Source organism: Molothrus ater, chromosome 2 (genome assembly GCF_012460135.2).
Source record: "Molothrus ater isolate BHLD 08-10-18 breed brown headed cowbird chromosome 2, BPBGC_Mater_1.1, whole genome shotgun sequence".
In the NCBI taxonomy this organism is placed as follows: Eukaryota; Metazoa; Chordata; class Aves; order Passeriformes; family Icteridae; genus Molothrus; species Molothrus ater.
In genome coordinates this window covers 58,211,927-58,225,609 of record NC_050479.2, presented here as the reverse complement: position 1 = coordinate 58,225,609, position 13,683 = coordinate 58,211,927, and the positions used below count along the sequence as shown (strand labels likewise).

General features: G+C 33.9%; 1 long non-coding RNA gene across 2 annotated transcripts in view; it reads left to right on the top strand.

Moving 5' to 3' along the window:
* The window catches only part of LOC118684642 (uncharacterized), a 41,079-nt gene extending 28,730 nt beyond the window's left edge, over positions 1-12,349 (top strand). For both annotated transcript variants that reach the window (XR_004979883.2, XR_004979888.1), the window contains 2 exons: positions 9,790-9,894; positions 10,026-12,349. This is a non-coding gene — a long non-coding RNA (uncharacterized LOC118684642). The remainder of the gene's footprint in view (positions 1-9,789; positions 9,895-10,025) is intronic.
* Positions 12,350-13,683: the final 1,334 nt, after the last annotated feature.

Genomic DNA, 13,683 nt, shown 5'->3' with positions numbered 1-13,683 from the left:
CAGATATTACAAAATATGTATTCTTGTTGTTAGTTATACTCCTCTAGTACCCATACATTGGTCCAAGATAAATTACTTTTACCCAAATTAACACATTTCAAACATGTAAGTGCCATAGTATTTGGTCAGGTAACACAATATTTTTTAATCTGTCCAGCTTCCCTCTCAAGTTGCAGCAGGGGTGTAACAATATCAATGCTTTAATCTACATCAAGTGTATGCCACCGAAATGAGTATTTTAATTATTTCTGGATTTTCTTCTGATTTGGTTTGTACAGTGAAGCAATCAAACAGGTGTGAACAGGATTTCTTTCAGACAAAACTAAACATGAAAATATATACCACATGTACACCTAATTGTGGTTAGAAATGGTCATTCAGTCCCTCAGACCTGACTAGCATGATAATATGATAGAGATTGGAGGTGATGTCTGGTCCATAAACCTGCTCAAAGCAGGAACAACTGAGATCAGGTTGCTCAGTGTCTTGCTGTGCAAATATCTCTAAAGATGGAGGTTCCCATCTGTTCTACTGCGGGACTACCCTTGTTCTGCTGGAAAAAAAACCATCTTTAATAAATAATCAAAATTAACCTTGTTGAATCTTGTGCCTGCTGCCTCCTGACCTATGAGTTTTAATCTCTGTAAAGAATTTGACTGCATTTTCTATACTGTCCTGTTAAATTTTTAAAAAACATGACTAATTCTGAGTCAGAATAATTTGAGAAGTTTTTTTGGAATATAATACAACTGCTCAGAATTCTGTAGTTTATTAGTCTTCAAGCTCCTTTTTATCTTTTTGCAATTCTTTTTTCAAATCAGTAAAATTCCATTTGAAGAAAAATATTTATATATTGATTATTGTTGCACAACCCCAGTTTGTTAAATGTTTTCCATTCAGGTTTTGGTCTACTGAAAATAGATCAGAGTTATGGGAATGACTACAAAAAAAATGGAGAAATCATTGACAGCCTCTTATGTTCAGCCTTCCTCCCTGTGCCTCTAATTTTTAAAACAAGGTTAAGTTAATAAGTACAATATGATTAACACTACATATTGAAATTCATGAATAATAGATTATTGGAAACATTTGTCATTCATTTTGATAAACAAAGAAATCTTATGCACAAACTACTGTCTTCTAAAGCATGGGTAATAAAGCCAAAGGCCAGCTTTTTGTGACCACTCCTAGACAAAAAGGTAAAGAATTAGTATGGAAGCAAAATCATTCTTGCATCCTTAAGTGGGGTAGCTATGTGAGGTACTGCCTACAGTCAATTCATCAGCACAATTAAATATTTTTAATTTTAAAGGCAGTTAAGCACAGGCTCATCTCTCAAGAAGATGTGATAAATTTTTCATGCCTTAAAACTTCTGAATCACGAATAGATACATTTATATAGTACTGTCTAAGGAGCAGATTGTCACTTGCTAAAGGTTCACGAGAGGTGATCTTCCTCTCAGTTAAAAATTGTGAAAATTTAAGGTTTTAAGTCTGGCTGGTTGTTTCCATATCCCCAAAATAGCTTTTAGTACTGTAAATAAAAGCTTTTTCCCAACATACTGACTTTAGTTTCACTTGGGAAAGGGAATTAATAAGACTTAATTGTGGTTTTAGATAGAAATACAGGAGTTAGTTTTCCTATAAAAAATATTCAGTTATCTAAAGAATATTCAATAATGTAAAGAATAAAGACTTTTTTAAGACTAGCGGTCAACATCAAGTATGAAGGATGGACAATGAATTATATGACTAAGTAATTAGAGATGAAAATATTACTATGCTTACAATGTGATTATACATAATATTACTTCATAATATTAACATCATCAGTTTCTAACAGACATCACATGCAGCATCAGATGAACATCAGAAGCAGCATGACCTTTTGCCACTGCACAAAAGATTTGCAAGGATTGGCACGGTTACTTTTACCAACATGGCATTTTCTTGTGTCCCAGTCTTTCAACTGACCCCAATCTGAATTCATGCAGAAGAATGATTTCACTGTAACTGCTAGTGCATTCAGCATCCCACTTACAGTAAATTGTTTACAAGGTCAGGACCTCACTAAAGACACTGAGAGATACCCTTGGTCGCATTTTTTAAGGATATGAATATACACTTGAAATCAAAAAGGAAAGAAGAATTAGCAAAAAGAGATAAATCTTGAGCACAGACAAAGACCACTAACTATCCTATAGGCTCAGCCCCCAGTTGTAGTTCTCTCACAATATTTATATTTTCATTTTCAAGAAATTAATTGTATAAGGTGATAGTTTTCTTCAATGAATGATTATTTTTAAAAAGATATTTAAGAATTTTAATAAACTTGTCAACTTGGTACTTGTCTCATTTTCTGCTACATAATGAAGTCTTTTCTGTGACTGCCGCGCACACAAGCAGAATTTTTAAATGGGAAACCTAATTTTGGCAGGTCTAGGTCTAAGTTCCCTGGTTCTCAAGAGTCTTCTTTATTTCAAGTTCTATTAGCAATGTACGATGCTAAATCATGTCCAAGCATATCCCAGAAATCCCTCCTGAGATATTTAGCCATGTCACTTTGAAGAATACTGAAATGAGCAAGAACAGAGTTTTTTTCTTTTTTTTTCCTTTGATTCTTTTAAATTCGTTGCTCTGACATAACCTTTGAAATAGATATGACTGTGGGAACAGACTGAATAAAAATAGGTAAGTTTTATGAAAAATGAAAGCATTTATAATTATAATCAAATCCTGCTAAGAATGAAATCCCACTGATTTTAATGGGATCAGAATTGGGCCCCACAACTCATCTAGTTAAGCCTCAATATTGCAACAAAGAATGGTCATTGTTTTGAGACCAGTTTAATACTTGAAGTGGGGTCATGCATGCATAGCATGACGAGTTTCATTCTAAGCTCTGAATTTCTTTGCAATAAGTCAGGTAATTTGTGGTATTTGAACAGCTTCTGCAGTTGAGATGAATCTTTTTAACATTTAAATGAACAGTAGGAGTAGAAATAGCGGGGTACTGAAGAATGTACGGTAAACTGTTGAGCAAAAGATAGAAATAGGAGAATAAATGAATTTTGCAAACTGTTCCTTTAGTCTGAAGGATTTAAAAATCAAACCAAAGGAACATTTCCTTTGTATTCATGCTGCTCATAATCTCTGACTGAATTCCACTTCACATTCCTTCCACATTGTCCCATAGATAAAATATCATCATTGGAGTTGCATCAGAAAGAAGTGACTGGTGCTAGGAGGCAAGATGGGGAAGCAGAACTTGATAAGGAAGCAGTAAAATTATCTTGAATTTTACCAGAGAATTCATACTGAGTAGTAGGCTTGTATACAGAAAGGCCTTCTACCTCCCGAGAAGAAAGATGTTGCTCCAGCATCTTTAATTTTTGATTTCACAAGCATCATTTGGAAGAAATATACTGCAGATAAACTTGATTTATTGCCTCGCATTTCCATATTTGAGATTAAAACAGACTGGGCAGATGGGTATTGATCAAGAGTCTTCCAATTCAATCTCATCCAAACATATCCCTTCATAAATTTAGTATTCTCAAGTCAGGGGAAAATGCATAGATGTATACACACACACAGATTCCTGGCACTGACAGTCTAGAACATGAATAACAATGGTGTCATGGAACTATTGAGACCTCCATTAGAAAGTGGGGAAATTATATATGGAGAGATAAGATAGCCGTGAACATGGAAATGAGAGTGATGATGGGAATCAGTGTTCTTCACTTACTATAACTGCTTCTTTTTCTATTAACACACAGAAACACTGTTGTTTAGGATGCAGTTGACAAAAAAAAAAAAGGAAAGAAAAGAAAAAGTAAGGAAAAAGGTGCTTCCAGAGATTTTCAAAGACAAATTTATTTATTCAAGGTAATGAAATTTTTTTCTGATGCTGCCATCTAGGAGGTGCTCTGTCTGAATAATAATAATTTTAAACCACTTTTAGGATGGCATTTTATTTTAATGCTCTAAAGTAAGTGAGGCTTTAATATTGTTATTGATGGTCTGGATGAGGGAGTCTACCCTCAGCAAATTCATGGATTCACCAAGTTGCATAGGAGTGTCAATCTGCTGGAGTGTAGGAAGGCTCTGCAAAGGGATCTGGACAGGCTAGACCCATGGGCTGAGACGAGTGGTATAAGGTTTAACCAGACCAAGAGTCAGGTCCTATATTTTGGCCACAACCACCCCATATGCAGTACTGCAGGATGAGGAAGAGTGGCTGGAAAGTGGTGAAGTGGGAAACAACAAGGGGGTGCTGGTTAACAGTGGCTGAACATGAGCCAGTGTGTGCCCAGGTGGCCAAGAGGGCTGATGGCATCCTGGCCTGTATGAGCAGTAGAGTGGTCAGCAGGAGCAGGGAAGTGATTGTTCTCCTGTATTCGGCACAGGTGAGGCCGCCCCTTGAGTCTGGTGTCCAGTTCAGTTCAGGAAGGACATTGAGGGGCTGGAGTGAGTCCAGAGAAGGGCAGTGAAGTGGGTGAAGGGTATGGAGCACAAGCCTTATGAGGTGCACCTGAGGGAGAAGGAGTTGTTTAGCCCAGAGAAAAGGAGGCTCAGTTGTCGCTCTCTACAACTACCTGAGAGGAGTTAAGTTACTTTACTGGCTAAAGTTACTTAAACCATCAATAATAATATGGAGCTTCCAGAAGAGCTTCATGTCTTAATGGACATCTCAGGTCTTATCAACATCAAGATAAAGGATGTTAGAATGTGCATCTAGACATGTTTTAATAGTTCAATTTTCATTCTTCCCATCCATTACATAGAATACACATTTGTTAGTACAGTTTTCATAGCAAATAAATAATAACAATTCAAAAGATTTTATTTTGGTGGTTTTAATGTGCTATCAACAGAAAAAGCTTTGATGGTGTGTTTAAGTACAGACTTCTAAGACAGTGGACACTAGAAACTGAGGGTGCTTTCTTTTAACTCCAATATTAATGGTTTATATTTTCTGAAGTAGAAAGTTGCACATTCTGTTTCCTGTAAAAAATTGGAGTTCTTGAAAGGATCACTGTGTGGGATGCATATATGTTGCCATGGATCATTACAGCAGTCTATCATGTGAACATGTTTTTAAATAAGGTTTGCAGCACTTTATTTAACAGGCCATAGAAAATAAAATACTCTGTGAATTTTATATGTGGTATTACACCACTAATGACATACTTATAGAAAACTAGAACCAATGTACATAAAAGCTTAATTCAATATTTTTAAGATTCCAGTTTCTAAATGCAGATATTTCTTAATGACTTTCTATTAATTACAGATTACCCTGAACTATTTACTTAGCTTCTTCCTAGTTTTAATGTGTAAAAGTAGCATTTATGCCCTAGAATGTGAAAATACAAGGATTTCTCTACTAACCCTCATCTATTTTAACTAATAATATGAAATCACAATGCTAACTTGGTCTTAGTACTAGCTGTTGAATATGGTTACTGCAGCAATAAGAATTTTTCTGTTTGCTTAGTAAGAAGTAAGACAAATTGATTGCTTTTTCAATTGTTTGCTTCCCCATTCTCAGTCCCAGCTTTCATTCAAGTTTAGTATAAATTGTTAATATACATCCTGCCAGGTGTTCCTTTCTTTCCATAATTGGATATTTTAGCAGAATAAGAAAAATTCAGTGTAGTCTCTGGCAAATAAATATTAAAAATTTTAAGTGCATCTAAAAATGCTTTAAAAAATGTAAGCATTATTTTCATCTTAATATCACTCAAATGCATTACCACCAAATTCCTCTAATGATTTCAAGAAGGTCCCAAGTGGACATGCATCATGTTCCACTCATGAAGCCTTAACTTTCTCCCATTTCTTATTTAATATTTAAATGTAAATATTGATTTATGATTTTTATAACAAAATATGTATCTGCAATATAAACCTGATAATTTTATTTAGAGAAATAACTCAAAATATTATAGTTTCACAATGTGTACTACCTATTTTGAATCCTAGAACAGCCATCAGGGTTTAGGGTGGTTAAATGAAGATGCTCATATACATCCTTAGGGCTCTGGAAGATTATTTGCTAGCTGCGTTGTAGTAAAATTCTGACAAGTATCAGTTCTTTAAAATACCAGCATCAGAGTTCTATAGAAGTTCATAATTTATATCTTGAGGGGCAGTCTATTTGGCTGTGGTAATGTATTTCATCATCACCATAAATGAATATTTCATTCTCTAAAATTATTGTATAATTTATAGGAGTAAGATACCACCAAGTACACATCTGCATGTACTAACTCCGATTTCAAAGTGTCCCTTTTGTACATTGGGTTCTTAAGTCTGTCAAGATAAAGCTAAAAATGCTATTCTAAAAAACACTATTCTACCTGTATCCCAAGTAAAGAAAAAAAAGATAGATTAACACATTAATTTTTATAGTTTGTTTTTGGGTTAATTTTTTTGCGTATGGTAAGTAATGGGATCACTTCATGCATTATGATGGACATGAGCTTTACCAAACTATCCAAAGACTTCAAGACAAGCTGATAATTTTTCTGTTGTAAATCACCAAGGGTGTTCCCTTTTGTGGGTAAGCAACACACAAATAATCTTTGAGCTGCTTACACTTGCATTTATGCTGTCCAGTTACTCATGCTGAGGTGATGTACAAAACACTTCAGCAGGAATTTTATATCCATTCTACTGCTGCAGACAGAGCTCTTAATATGATTGGAATGGCTTCTTACCTTGATCGGGGTTTACAGTACTTAAAATGTATGTGCAAATATATATTTGTATAATTCAATACTGGAAACAAAATATTGTGAAAAAAGTTTAAGCTTAGGTTTGGTACTGGAAATTGATAGAGGCTGTTAACAGAAAGGAGAAATAAATATTGTTGCAGTTTTTCAGTGTTTTGCAGACACAAAAAACCTAAGGATAGAAAATGCAGCTGGCTTGTGGGCTGATGAGAACATTGTGTCCGGTTTACATTATACAGCATTTGTTGCTTTTAAATGATAGCAATATAGCACTGACAGTTGGCTAAATAACACAAACAACTTTTTCCTCCCAACACAACAATATGTAATGATGTAGTTGGAAACTCACTCCTTTTTTTTCTTTGTTTGCTTTTCTTACAGCTTTTGGAAATAGAATGTTAAATATATTCTACAAATCAATGTAATCAAGTAATAACTTGTTTCTTTATCAAGCCCTACTTACAGCAGCACAGGACTCATGTTTTGGGGGAATTTTTAATCTTGTTTAAAACCACTATTGAGGAGCATATTTGTTATGGATAAGGTTTGGAAATGATTGATGCTGAACCTAACAGATCTGTGATTCTGTTTTGCTTGTCCTTCTGTTCCTTCTTTGTTTTTACAAAAACAAAAAAAAATCTCTGTACTATTCAGCTGCTGGTATCTTTTTACCATTTACTTGACACTCATGAAATTCTAGGGTCATCTCTTTAATATCACAAATAACTGAAATAGTAGTACTAGCCAGCTTCTCTACACCTTTTTTCCAAAATCATTAGACAAGTTACCACACATTTTCCATTGAAAGTCTGGTTAGAGACAGAATGTATTTCTTTTGGATAACATTTCTTATTTTATGTCCTCTAATTTTTACACAGTTTGCTTTGCATTCTTTAAGAACACTAAAAAGTACCAAATATCCATATTTCTTAATAGTGGGGGTTGAACTGTCATTAATACTATTATGTAATAGTCACTAATAGTAACTTTAGTGTGCATAATTTCTCATCTCTCTTACTGCTTGCCATTTTCTAATTTCTAACCTGTTCCTTTATTTTACTAATAGAAGTATCAATACTAAAATATTTAGTGACATAGAAAAAGGACATACATCTTCTTTGTCTGGTATGAAGGTATCAGAGCATATAACCTCTCTGTGTGTGGTAATTCTATCCAGCACATTAAAAAGGACAAACCTGCCTTGTAAATTTGTCAGACCTTTTCAGAACCTTATAGATACATGAGAAATAACCAGAAAAGAATCTCAGCCTCTATAGGATGATTGTGCTGTATTAGATTATTTAATATATCTATTAATAGGTTCTAAAAACACTGTTGATGAAATCCAAAATACAGATTAAATTTATAAAATGATAGGTCTGAATTATCTTTATTATAAATAAAATCTGGGCTTCATTATTTAAGCTACTTATCAAGTAAATTTAAATTTCTAGTAAGTTTTTTTGTCTTATCTCTCTGTTTTTGTGGCTGTGCTTTTCTCTCTGCATCTGCACAAATTTCTACACTTTACTATTGTTTTTCTATCTGACCAAAAATATAAATTTGCTATTGTCTAATAAAAGTTTTGTTGCTATTCAGAAACTGTTACATACACACAGTGTTATTTGGCACTGGAGAGATTTTCAAGTGACTTGACCACATAAAGTCTAAGGAAAATGTAAACAGAATATTTTTGAAGACTTAATGGTCTATTATTTCAATAGGCTTTTTCTACTCTAGAAAAGATCAAGAAATAGATTCGAAATATTTTTAAAATATGCCCACCTCTTTTTTTGTTTATCTCATTTCGTTCCACTTTATGACTTAGGTTTTTCCTTCTTACCCGAAGCATGTCTTAGGCTAACTTAACAAATGCTGGGGAATTTGCAAACCTTATGGACTTCAAAGCAGGGGATATCGATCTACATTCTGCTCATCAGTAGGAGGATAGTAGTGTTTCTTTTGAATAAGCATTGTACTGCAATTTTCAAAATAAAATTATAAATTATACAATATTATTTTTCTCTTAAATGCTGTTTGAATTTATAGCATAGTAATGATATGCAGTGTGAAATCTCTTCCTGAAATCCTTTAAATATCTAAAATAAAATTTTTAAAAAATTAAACTGAGGGTCTTTCTGTATTGATTAATTTTTTAAACTTTAGGGACATGAATTTCCAAGTTGTGACTTATGCCAGTGTATAGGTCTTTTAACCGAAAGAATATTAAGTCACTGTAAAATAACTAAACATTTATATGACTGTTTGTTGCTTGAAAGACTCATACAGAAATTGAATATGAATATACAGAAAATGCAGGAATGTATGAGGACATTCCTGAAACACCAAACACTTTCCAGTTAAGTCTTTTGTTCCAGCCTACAACACTTTTTTTACCTGCGCAGAAAATAAAACAGTATTTTGAGCAAAATATAGCTAACTTGTGAAATTCACTACTGAAGACTGACCCAAATAACTTACTGCATTCTGAGTGAGACTGGCTAGTGACAAGGCAGCGGCTATCAGCACTGATCCTCTTGTTCCATATTTTTTAGAGGAATACAAGGAGTAGTGCCTTAGGAGCCTAAAGCTCCTCCTGAGTTTCCCAGCAACTCAAGCTGCTTGCTTTCTAGAACTGTTTCATCCTCAGAGTAATTGAACTTGCTGAGAATATTCAGCTTGACATTAAGAAATTACATTCATCTGCCCACTGTGCCTTTTCAGAAACTCTTGAATATCCTAAGTATTTCTGTTGGTCTGACACATATGGCAAATAAATGTATAGACCATCTGTGTCTTTCAGGAATGATCTTCAGGTTCTTCTTGGACATTTTAGACATTTAAAATATCCCTAATGCCAATATATATGATTGGGTGTCTAAATGTAGAGGTCTATTTTGTGTGTTTACTTCATGTCACTCTTCATGTAAAAGCGGTGTCTAAAAATCTATTATAGTAATTGTAAAACTCAAATTCCAAGATCAGTTGTTCCAGGAGTTTATAGGATCTTCATGAGTCCCCTGTTATGTCTTCCTGCCCCGTACAGATGACCTGAGGGCCTGGGCTGCTTCCAAGTACATGATATGCCACAATATAGGAACCCAGATGAAGTCATGAAGGTTTTTTGAGATGATCTGACACAGTCTTCCAGGTAACTTCAGTAATCCATACACATACATGCACATATCTTAGACAAAGAACTCCTTTATGTGGGGAGGAGCTTAACTTTCCTCCTTCTTCTTACCTTTTCCACCTCCTCTTGCATTCCTATTTTTACAACAGTGCCCAGCTTTGGAGACACCCTAATGGACACAGTTTGTCACCTTAGAATTGGAGAGACCAGGAATTAAATTACTGAATGGAGAAACGGTTTAAATCACACAAGCACTCTACCGGATGTCCTCTTCTGCTTCAGTATGTTTCAGTCCTAAGGAAAAAAAAAAATAGGAGAAAACTGGTTTTGAGTGATAGCATTTTTCTCTACAGGCATCAAAAAGAGATGAATATTGCTATTGATGGTTTTCTGCCCACAGAGGTAAGTCTTTCCATTTTCTTTATTGCAAATGTAAGATCATGTAACCCCTTAAAACAGATATAATTTTTCTATTGTTAGACAGTATATATGTGCATTCTTTAGAAGGTGGCATGATAAGTCCAATACAAGTTTTTTTACATTTCATCCATTATAATTGACATTAAAAAAAAAAAGATAGGTGGATGGTTGATTCATTTTAATGTGCAGTTCATCTTCAAAAAGTGAAAAAAACCCTCCTTACCCAATTTCAGAGGGAGATTACTGTATTATACAGATGACACTAGTTACCCTGGATTGCATTATTTCAATGACATGACCTTTAGATTCTTCATCCTCTTTGAAAGGATCTTCCAAAGAGCAATGGAACATATTACTGCCTACTGCTCTGTCTCTCAGGAAAAAAAATAATTTCTTTAATTTACTGAGATCATTTTCCTGTAAAGTTCTCATGACAAGTTTCTGGTTCTTTGTACAAATGCATTTATTCTTGATTCATTACAGTTTGGGAAGTAAAGTCATGTACTCTATTCTGATAGCTCTAAATTCTGGTTCTGTCACTTAAATCTAAAGATACATTGTATCTAGATGGACACGAGGAATCTTGATTGTATTTTCGTGTGTGGAGAGATTTCTTCATGTTTTATTTTTCCTATATAATAAAATAGTGGCATGATTTTCTTAGAATTATTTTGTTATTGTTGCTTTGAAAATCATTTTGCCCCTCTTGACTATGCATAGTAAAAATTACTAAAGACATTTCCTGGGTGTATATTGCTGTGACTTAACTGTGATATTAGTCCTTTTTTATACATACATCTTTGCCCATTTCGTTTCTGTGTCACGGAGGAAAAAAAAATACCACTATTCACTTTTCACATTTTCCTAGGACTTATTCATTTTGATATTTTTAAAATTTTGCTTGCAGATAAGATGTAGAAGTCACATAGCATGGCTTTACTGTTGTAATTCAGAAATTGTTTTTGTGACTGCTTTATATTTTCAAATTAGGTGTGATTTTAATTAGCAAAGGAAAGCATCATCCTACTTAATTTATTTGCATGAATACATGAACTCCTTTATCTCCAGATAATCATTATTATTATATGATATTACAACCATAGCAGGAAATATCCTGCTCTTCATTTTCATTTAATTGTTTTTCTATCTATATTTTATCAAAACTGATTTTGCTATAATCATACTTCAAGCAGATTAATAGGAATGGCAACAAGACATTATGCATCTGCAATCAGATTTCCATATCTAGTCCTATGAAGGGGGTGTACCTTCAATCTGTATTACATGAAAAGACTTTAATTGGAATAAGATCCATTGTCCAGCCACAAAGAATTGCTAAACCTTCTTCAAATCCTTAATTTGAAATTCAGAGTTGGAAATTAATTAAAACCAAGCCAACCAAAAAAAAAAAAGCCAACAAAACCCAAAACTAAACAAAACCAATGGAGAGCCAAGACAAACAAAAGACAATCAACCAAGCTGGTAAAATCAACAAACAAACCACAAACCACTACTCTTTTCTAGGAAAATGTGATGTGGTAGTTTTAAAATAGTGGATCAGGAAATCTTTATACATTACTAGCCTGGAAAGTAATAAGACCCTTCCCCAATCTTTTCCCTTGCTTTGGTGTGCCTGTATCAGACTATAAATTGAATCTAGAAAAAACAAAAAACCAGAAGTTGAACTGGGAAATCTTGGGAAAAGAGGAAAGCAAAATGAATTTTTTTTTAACAATGGCTAAAGGTAACTTCTATCTGTTTCTGCAGTTAAAAATTGTAGAAGATATTATTTGAATATAAAGAAAGCTGTTTTTTTGAGGCCACCTGGAATAGTCCTTTTGATCTTCTGATATAAACTGTGACACTTTCCTTTGTAAAACAGTATTTATATGATATTTTAATTTCTATTTTAAAATAAAAACTAGTCTATTTTGAGCTAAGTTTTATGTAATTACTGATAGATTAGGAAAACCAGTTATTTTGGGGTTTGTTTGTTTTCTCCAGTTCTTTCCCTACAAAACCCAAATAAATAGTGAAAAAAAATTAAACTTTATGACTCCTTGTCCTTTCCTCCTTTTTTGCGGCACATGTCTTCTTTAATTACATGTCCTTGTCAAGGAAGAGTCTAAAATTTTGGTCTTGCTTCACAATTTTTTTTCCCTGTCTGTCATGTCATTGTGTCTGAGAACTGGTAAACCTTTCATAAAATGTTTTTGCCTAGTGCCTTAAAATCCTGCAAAATAAATAAATACATACATACATACATAAAACCAGAAAAAAAATCATGCAAAAGAAATAATAAATATGTCAAGGCTCTGGCAGCACATCAAAAAAAAGAGAAGTTTCTGTTATTATCATACTGTGGCAGTCATTGGCTAACACAGCTGAATAATGCCAGCAGTCTATCATGTTTTAGACTTTATTCCCCACTATGCTCTTGCTAGCCTTAAAATCAAGTCTTCAGTGAGAGGGAATAATATAGAGCTCAAAGTAGGTTTAGAAAGATCAAAGGAGCCATTACTGGGCCAGCATTCAAACAGAGGGGAGGGAAACATGGTGTTCCTTATTCTCCCAGATACTGTGGAAAATGTCAGTGAAGGGATTTTCTAACACAAAGCAAAAATCTTAAAATCAATAGATGCTTTACTGTTATTCACAGTTGTGCCTGTAAAGCATGGGGTGGAGAGGTTAATTAATCCATTTAAAAGTCTGTGTTTTGAATTAATTTGAAGTTTTCTACAGTAAGACTGGTTTACAAATCTCTGTTTGGGAGATAGGAACAAGTATCCATTGCTTTGAACTGGTGCATAAGTGGATCAATTGCTATCTGAAAATATGGTTTTAATAATAAGAAGAAAACTTTGCTGATGTTCTTTAAGTGCTTTTGCACTTGTCAGAATAGATCAGGTATGTATTATCCATCTAATTTAACACTTCTGAATTACATTGATTTGAAACAAAATAAAAACCAAAATAGAAGACGGGGAAAATACTTTCATGTTAATGTCAAACATTTCAGACATCTCTTAAATGCAAGGAAGTATTTTACAATCTATAAATCCCCCATAAATAATGTATATTTTTATAATTCATTGACATAATATATATGTGTATTAATGTTTTTCTAGTAAATTATATGTTTTTAACAATGGGCAGAAAATGATACAAAGGAAGGTCCACATAAACATGAGGAAGAACTTGTTTATAGTGGTTGACTGTTGACTGAAACAGGTTGCCCAGAGAAATTGTGGAATCTGCTTCACCAGAGAGACTCAAGAATGGTTTGGACACAATCCTGTGCCGTGTGCTCTGGGATGACCCTGTTCGAGCAGGTAGGCTGGACCAAATGGCCCCCTTTGGTCCCTTCCAATCTGACCCACTCTGTGA